Here is a 9,777-nt window from a genome sequence, read left to right on the forward strand (position 1 = left end):
CTGAAAGATGAGGTATATGTAAGTCCAGATAGAAAACCCATCCTGTTGCGAGCTCTATACAAATAGGCAGCAATTTTTTGAGTCATGGGAATATCCATGCCTCAACAGGAGGGAGATAAAGACTAGTACATAAACACTGTACAACATATAACCTATTAAAAAAAAAAAAAAAATAATAGTAATAAAAAAAAAAAAATTAAATTTTATTTTATTAAAATGTTTTGTCAGCAATGTGAAATATGCATTCGGCATAACTCACAGGGAAACCTCAGGCCAAAGAGGGGCGAGTTCCCCAAGCCTGATTATCCTTTCCAGGTAATACACATGGATTATATCCAATTTAGCAAAACCAAAGGGCTGGAATATTGTTTGGTTATAATTGATGTGTCTTCCAAATGGATAGAGGTATTTCCCAGCTCAACCCCAGATTTCCTCACAGTAGCAAGATCACTGTGCAAAAGAATAAGACCAACTTTTGGTGTGCCACAAATTACACTACAAACTAGGGAATGAAAGAACCCAATACTGTTCGAGTTTTTTCTGTGTCTCCACAGGTACAAGGCCAGGTGAAGGTGGGAAACTGGGTGTTCATCAAAGTCATCAAAAGAAAGAGCTGGTCTGACGACAGGTGGGAGGGACCATGCCAAGTGTACTTGCCACCCCAACAGCCGTCAAGATCGCTGAACGCTCCACCTGGATTCACCTGTCACACTGCAACATTCAGAACATTCAGAACATTCAGAACATTACCAGGATCCACCACTAGCGTTGAGTAGCGTTTTGTGGCGCCGGCAGGGGGCTAAGTGTTTAAATCTTGGTCGTTTGAACGTCACCTAACTTCCAGGGAGCGCCCTGAGGGTTAGAGATGCTGCTCAACATAGTAGAGGTGTATCTGTGTTTTTTGTTTTTCTTGTTTATTTGTGTTTATTGTTTTTCTGTATACATCATATCACTCCGTTATAACAATGTCCAAGCTGCTGCTATTAGTGGTTACTTCAGGAGTAATAATGGGTCTCTGGTCCTCCACAAGTGTAAATGAGAGAATCCATAAGAGGTGGATTTCATATGGGGAACATGAGGTCCTGGGGAATGTTACTCACTTGTATTCTACTAATTCATGGTATAGATATGCATCCATGCAAGCGAACAGACTTGATAGGACTAATTGCTATGTATGTACCTTAATGCCAACATCCTACTTTCACCCTAGACTTAAATTAAGGCTACTCTCATTCCAAGCAATAATCTGTGTTGGAGAGAAGTGTGCCCCAGACAACTGGGGCTACAGTAAGCCATTTTATTATACAGACGATACCCAGGTGCAGGATCTGTGTAACAATACCCACCCACTAGCAGAACTAAAAAACATGCCACAACCTAGCTGTCACCTTAAGGGGCAGTCCATTCTATATTCCTAATGTGTTTTTCTATGAGAGGAACAACGAGAGTAGGCTCTCTGAGACGGAAACAGTGTAATGAAATTGTCATCGATACTGCTATACTGTCATCAAACACTGCTTCCTCAGCCAACGTCGTACCCTGTCCATAGGAACAGGTCCTTATGTTGAGGTTGGAATGCAGGGCATTGCCACTCTGACAAGGGTACCCCTAAGGTGAGAGAGGTATTGTGGTTGTGTGGTAGTATATGGTACAGTCATCTTCTTCCACACTGGGGTGGCGTAAGCGCCCCCGCCCAGGTCATGGACCATTTTTGTGTTGTTAGTGCTATCTCGCAGGCAGAGTATCTCGTAAGAAGAGATTTGCTGTTGAGAAGCATGACAGCGTGTGGGGGACTGATGTGCTGATGACTAAAAGATTTGGACCACCAGCTCCAAGGTTATTTTGTTTCTGTTTCAGGCCCTAGGAGTAGGAAAAGTCATGTTAAGAATGGCAACCCTTAACTATAGGTTAGAATTGTTTGTTAATGCCACCTTAGTCAGCATGGATGGCCTTAATGATGAGGTCTCGCAGATTCGGCTGATGGTGCTGAAAAATAGATTAGTGTTAGACTCACTGCTGCTAGTGGGGGAGTTTTGTGACTGATATCTGTTGTATTTGGATATTGGATTATATTCATAGTGTCTCTGTGACTGAAGCCTTACAGCAAATGAAGGTTGTTATGTGATGCTTTATTACAAGACAAAGTGGTTAATGTTCCGTGGTGAAATCTGGTTGCTTGGTTTACATCTGGTGCATGGTGGTAAATGATGTTGGAAAGTCTGTTCTCTATTGTAGCAATTTGTATACTTTTTGTATTTTATGATGTGTATTTCTACATGTTTCTAAGTTCTCATGTCTAGTCTTGTATGTACTTCTGTATGGAGTGTACTGTTGTCTGGAACCATCAAGATGATGATGCTTTAGTTTAATGATTTTTATACTAGTGTTATTTTCATGATAAACAGGAGGGAAATGTTAAAGAAAGTATTAGTATATTTTATCATGAATGTCTTTTTGTTTTAAGGTTTCTTCCAAAATGCTGTGTGCCCTGCTTCTCCATGTAGATTGGACTTTGGAAGACAATTAGCAGAGTCAAGAATGTTAACCCAGAAACCTAACGTATATGTTTACATAAGATAAGAAGGAGAGAGCGGGTTGTGAAATGTCTCGTTGCTAAGCAGAAGTAGAATTCAGCTGAGCTGAAGGTATCCTAAGTGCATCCCAGCGTCTTGACTGTCATACTGTGTAAACATTGGTTAATAAAAGGACTTGTTTTCAGCACGGCACGTCAGACAGACTTAAGGTGTCTGTCTCCGTCAGGTCCTGTTCGAAAACCGTCCAGTTCACTTATATGCTTGGTAGTGTTTTTAATCTGCTAACTAACTGTTGAGGGTCTTATCCCTGACAAAGATGCAGCTGCTTTCTGAATAGGGGTTGAGCAGAGAGAGACAGAAAGAGACAGAGAGAGAGAGAGAGAGAAAGTTATAGAGTGAGAGAGAGAGAGAGTTATAGAGTGAGAGAGAGAGAGAGTTAGAGAGACAGTTTGGGAGCAAGGACGAGAGAGAATATAAGATGACCATTTTCAAAAATCACTTCCATTCCCAAAAGTCCATTTCCATCTTCCATCTTTTTTTTCGTTATGAGCTTTCTTTTAAGTGACATCACCTGTATGTATTAGACCATGACAATAAAACCTGATGTTTGGTTTGGTTTTAAAACCAAAAAGATGTTTTTAACCGTATCAACTGAGAGGATCCTGAACACATTCTAACAGTGCTTCCATCAGCTGGACATTACCCTAATTTATGTCAGCGCACCCCAACCCAGCCAGCCCACCCCATCTCACCCTCCACTCTATCCCACCCCACCTCACCTTCTACTCTATCCCACCCCACCCTCCACTCTATCCCACCCCAACACCACCCAGCCCAGCCCACCTCACTCTCCACTCTATCCCACCCCAACACCACCCAGCCCACCCCACCTCACTCTCCTCTCTATCCCACCCCGACCCACCCAGCCCACCCCACCTCACTCTCCACTCTATCCCACCCCAACCCACCCTCCACTCTATCCCACCCCACCTCACCCTCCACTCTATCCCACCCCGTAAGCAGAACAAGAGCCCAGACACCAGGCAGGTGTCCAACATCCCCTCCACCCCGGTGCAGGTTTGGACAATGCCCTGGCCGCTCCCTCTGACCCACCCAACCAGCCGACTCGCATCCAACACCCTTATTCATCCTCTCACCCTGCCCGTCCCCTTCCTCCAGAACAGCCCCCAGCACATCGCCACGCTACATCAACACAGCCTCCACTGGGCAAATGAGGCTACAATCGAAGCCTGAACGTGATGATGGACTTGTTGGTCACAGTGTGTTAATGGAGAGATGAATGTGGACGATTCAAATATAGCATTAGCATAGTCTGTTTTTGTCCCCCTGCCATTGTCATTGTAGTCAAATACCCTCTTCTTTCCAGCTGTGTACCACTTTTTAGGGCTTGTACTCCTCAGACACACGTACAACAGTTTCTCCAAAGAGAGTTTCTTCTTTGTTCCTTGTGTCACTGTGTTAACCATCATACAGCTCAATCGCCAATCATTTTTGATCGTCATAACTTGTTCTATCCGGTCGTCAATCAACAGGGGAAGTCCACAAACACAACAAATCAGAATCAGCGTTACTGGCCAAGTGTGTTGACACGTACTGTACTATGAAGTGGGGGTACGTATGAACGTATGAACGTATGAAAGTATGAACGTATGAACGCAGTTTAAGTGCGAACAACTAAAGCGTGCATTTGTACATGAGTGTGATGGTGTCATGGAGTCATGGAGATGACACCAGGTGTGCGATGAAGTTATATCCACCCTAAGTGCTGAATGCATGTTGAAGATGAAGTTATACCCACCATGTTGAAGATGAAGTTATATCCATCCTAAGTGCTGAATGCATGTTGAAGATGAAGTTATATCCACCCTAAGTGCTGAATGCATGTTGAAGATGAAGTTATACCCACCATGTTGAAGATGAAGTTATATCCATCCTAAGTGCTGAATGCATGTTGAAGATGAAGTTATACCCACCCTAAGGGCTGAATGCATGTTGAAGATGAAGTTATACCCACCCTAAGGGCTGAATGCATGTTGAAGATGAAGTTATATCCACCCTAAGTGCTGAATGCATGTTGAAGATGAAGTTATATCCATCCTAAGTGCTGAATGCATGTTGAAGATGAAGTTATACCCACCCTAAGGGCTGAATGCATGTTGAAGATGAAGTTATATCCACCCTAAGTGCTGAATGCATGTTGAAGATGAAGTTATACCCACCCTAAGTGCTGAATTCATGTTGAAGATGAAGTTATACCCACCCTAAGTGCTGAATGCATGTTGAAGATGCATGTTGTAGGCCCCAGTTTCTCGGCTACTATCATACAGACTCAGACTAGAATAACCCCCCCCCCGACACACACACACACACACACACACACCCTCTCCTCCAGTCCCTGAGACTCCTACTTCCTCTTGAGATAATCAGACCCTCTTCTCTCCACTCAAAGCGGTTGACACAGCTGCCGGGAGTGGAGCCCTTGTTGGAGACACCAGAGCTTAACCAGCTGAATCATTCATACGTTATTATATTTCCCAGTACCACACACACAATGGCGTTCTGAATAGCCCCTGCATTTTGAACAAAAAACAACTTTGCATTGCATAATATCGCATGCATAATGCTGAATGCCAAAAGCACATAAGTATGGCGTTGCGTTTAAAAGCTCTGTGCGGCGCGTCCCCCTTTTTTAAAGACCCTTTCACATCATGCAAAATGGCCACCTAAGTTCACCACAGAGCACATTCCTTGCCTAAATGAATCCCCTGGCTATAATATCACCCTCCATAATATAATGTCTCTTAACATTAACCTTACCCACCAAATTGCCCATCCACAATATCTCATAGACTGTTAATTACCCATTCACCACCATGGGCCTGTGACCATCCCAGCTACCCATATGTTTGCCCACTTACTATTCCCAAAATAATGGCCCAATGCCCCCAGCCCTGCCATTACTTAAGGCACCACCAGTGTATTCGGAATACATTTTATTCTAATAAGCCCCTTTTGCAGAAAACATGCTCCTATGGTGGCTGCGTGCCTTCCTAATGTGTATTTAAATAATCGTCTGCACATCAAACAGGGGCCACTTCTCCCAAATAGCCACTTAATCTAAATGGCCCAATTTATCCCTAGGAGCCCCCTTCCACGCTCACACACACACACACACACACACACACACACATGTGCATGTAAAAGTACACACAAAACACATCTGCGTGATGCTATTATAAAATACACGGCTCTGAAGCACATATTTTAGAATACGTAAATAGATGACCAGACCACAGTTGTATGTTTTATTTTAACAACTGGTCATCATATTGAAGACACAGAACAGATTCAAGTCTACCGGACTAAATCCCAAATGCACACAGAAACACATTCACTCTCTCACTCTCTCTCTCTCTCTCTCTCTCTCTCTCTCTCTCTCACACACACACACACAAATCTTTCCAAGTCCCATTTGAAACAAATTTAGGGTACTATGTCTGGCTGGGCCAAAGGGCCTGTGGATTAACATTCAGGTGGTGTGTGTGTGTGTGTGTGTGTGAGTGTGTGTCTATAAGAGTGTGTGCGCACACACCAGGCCTGTGTGGAGCTTTGTTTGGTCTGCTCTTCAAAAAGCTACTGAGTGGCTAGCTAGAAGAAGGGTGTGTGTGTGGGGGGGGGGGGATCGATTTGATTCTAATCGGACCATGAAAAGAACATGATCTAACTGCTTTCAGCTGGGAGTAAATTTGGACTCTCGCTCTCTCCTCTTCTCTCACTCCCCCCTCCCCTCCCCCTCACTCACTCTCACACTCACACACACACACACACACACACACACACACACACACACACACACACACTCTCCCTCTCACTCTGGCTCTATCTCCAACACAATGTCTCCGGCCAATTGAAAAAAGTGCTGAGTATCTCCACATTGACTTGAATGCTGGGGAGGGAGTTCTGTAGAGTGGATGGGTGGAGACGAGAGGTGGGGGGTGGGTAGAGGGCTCACCACCAAAAGAGTGTGTGTGTCCGCGTGTGTGTGTGTGTGTGTGTGCGTGTGCGTTTGTGGGCGTTCTCGTGGGTTACTCTGTGTGTGTGTGTGGGGAGGGGGGATACACCAGACATTGCTGGGCTTGTTTAAGTGACTGTCTCTGTGTGTTGATTTGCATGTCAGAGATGTGTGTGTGTGTGTGTGTGTGTGTGTGTGTGTGGGGGGGGGGGGACCTATCTCTCAGGCTGGACTGCAGACATGAGACCAACAGGCCACCAATGGGCCAGTGGCTGGCTGGCTCCCGGTGGCGATGAGAGGACTCTGTGTCAGAGACAGAAGTCTGTCTGTGTCCCTATATCTGTGTATCTGTGTCTGTGTTTGTGTCTGTGTCTGTGTCTGTGTGTCTGTGTCTGTGTGTCTGTGTCTGTGTCTGTGTCCCTATATCTGTGTCTGTGTCTGTGTCCCTATATCTGTGTCTGTGTCTGTGTCTGTGTCTGTGTCTGTGTCTGTGTGTCTGTGTCTGTGTCTGTGTCTGTGTCTGTGTCTGTGTCCCTATATCTGTGTCTGTGTCTGTGTCTGTGTCTGTGTCTGTGTCTGTGTCTGTGTCTGTGTCTGTGTCTGTGTCTGTGTCTGTCCAACTGTCTCTCCCTCTACTCCAGTCTCTCAATCCCTCTCATTCTCGGTAGAACTTCATCGTAGGCAATTTGTCATTAGTCATTTGTAGGCTCATGTCAACACATGTCCACAGACACAGACAAACACACACATATTCACTCACTCACACAGACACAGACAAACACACACACACACACGCGCACACACACACACACACACACACACACACACACACACACACACAGACACAGACAAACACACACATATTCACTCACTCACACAGACACAGACAAACACACACGCTCGCTCGCTCACGCCGACAGACACAGACAAATACACGCTGACATCCCTTGTCCCGTCAGCAGCTCTTGCCCCTATGTTAACACCTACAAGGGCCTAATGTCAAACACCAAGGGTGAAAGGTCAAGATGGGCTCAAGACTGCACACACAAACTAAACACACTTCACTAAATCATCATCACTTACAGGCCTGGAGTGTAATATTTATTTAGTTTTTGTTGCATTTCCTTGTACCTGCCACAAACAAACACATACTATACTATATAACTATATAAACGCTATGTATGTATATAGTAAGAATCAAGTCGGGACACAACACTGTGGAAGTATACCTTGTGCAGTGTTGCCCTACACACACACTCACAGACAAATAACACTAGTCTATACGAACAGAGACAGACACAGTTTTATGTTTAGTGTATCTGTGTAGCACTTGTGTGTGTATTGAATGCTTGTGGAGGTTACAAAGAGTAGTTAGGATACAATAGGAATACCAAGACAAATCCCACATATATACAAAGACACATTCTCAAAGACTCCCCCACACACACACAAAGAAAGCTCATGAAAATACACACACATACACACACCCGCACACACACACACACACACACACACACACACACACACACACACACACACACACACACACACCCGCACACACACACACACACACACACACACACACACACACACACTCACAGGCAGGTGGTAAGTGGCCCTTACACGTGCATTCCAATTAACACGCTTGACTTGAACCTCCCATGATTCAATGCAACAGGCAGGTGAGGAAACACAGCCATTGAGGGGGCAGGGGAGAACAGGACACTGCAGTCTGCATACAAATGCAACTCCTCCAGAGTCCCTATGTGTGTGTGTATGTGTGTGTGTGTGTATGTGTGTGTGAGAGAGACAGACAGAGAGCAAGAGAGAGAGACAGAGATATATATATAGAGAGAGAGACAGAGATATAGATAGAGAGAGAGAGACAGAGAGAGAGAGAGAGAGAGAGAGAGAGAGAGAGAGAGAACTAGTCTTGTAAACAACACAATAAGCGCAGACACACTTGAGGCTCAGACAGTGGGGTAGAAGGGTGGCCGGTGGCAGGCAGTCTCCTCTCACCCCGACCTTACATCCCCCACAAAAGCATTTGAAACTGTCCGGCTCCAGTGGAATGGGTAGCACTCACAAGTGTCTTTCAGCTTAACCGGTTCTATACGCACGTATATTTGCATTCGTTTGATTCGGTCTCTCTAACACTCCATTTAGAGCCAGTGGCTGATGATATGGAGCGGCAGAATGAATTAATGATTAGGATATTATATATTATATGCAAAGTGTTGGATATACCTGGAACCGAGCCGTGCAGGTTAACAAATTAAAATGGAACCACTAAAAAGAGAAACTATTATTGACAATGGTGGTTATTATTCAAAAGCCCCCCCCTCCATTCACACACATCATCTCCTCTAAATGTAAGGGCTGGCTGAATGGCTTTTGGAGTTTTTAATAGACTCTCAGTCATGCAGTTATGTAAAGTGGTGGGCCGTGCACAATGCCATTCTCCTCACATTAATTGACCAGCCACAACAACACTCTGCTGACACAGGAGCATAGGCGAATAACAAAGCGCTCCGAAACGAAGGGTGTTAAAAGCACAGTCTAATTAATTAGCGGTAGTGTTTTAACGGCGTAAGCATGCTATTGCTAATACATTTAGAGGAGAATGCGGAGGATACTTTTCTCTCAACCAGAAGCTGAGAGCTTGTGGTTTTAAGTAGGCAGTTGATGAGTATATGACTAGAGTTGGCTTTTGTTTAGTGTACTATATATATATATATATATACACAGGTGCAGCTCAATAAATTAGAATATCATCAAAAAGTTGATTTATTTCAGTAATTCGATTCAAAAAGTGAAACTCATATATTATACAGATTCATTACACACAGACTGATGTATTTCAAGTGTTTATTTATTTTAATTTTGATGATTATAACTGACAGCTAATGAAAACCCAAAATTCGGTATCTCAAAAAATTCGAATTTTGTGAAAAAGTTCAATATTGAAGACTCATGGTGTCACACTCTAATCAGCTAATTAACTCAAAACACCTGCAAAGGTTTCCTGAGCCTTTAAATGGTCTCTCAGTCTGGTTCAGTAAGCTACACAATCATGGGGAAGACTGCTGACTTGACAGTGAAAAACATGTGAAGCACTGGCTTCATATATAAAACATGTGAAGCACTGGCTTCATATATAAAACATGTGAAGCACTGGCTTCATATATAAAATATGTGAAGCACTGGCTT

Source organism: Clupea harengus, chromosome 10, assembly GCF_900700415.2.
Source record: "Clupea harengus chromosome 10, Ch_v2.0.2, whole genome shotgun sequence".
Taxonomy (NCBI): domain Eukaryota; kingdom Metazoa; phylum Chordata; class Actinopteri; order Clupeiformes; family Clupeidae; genus Clupea; species Clupea harengus.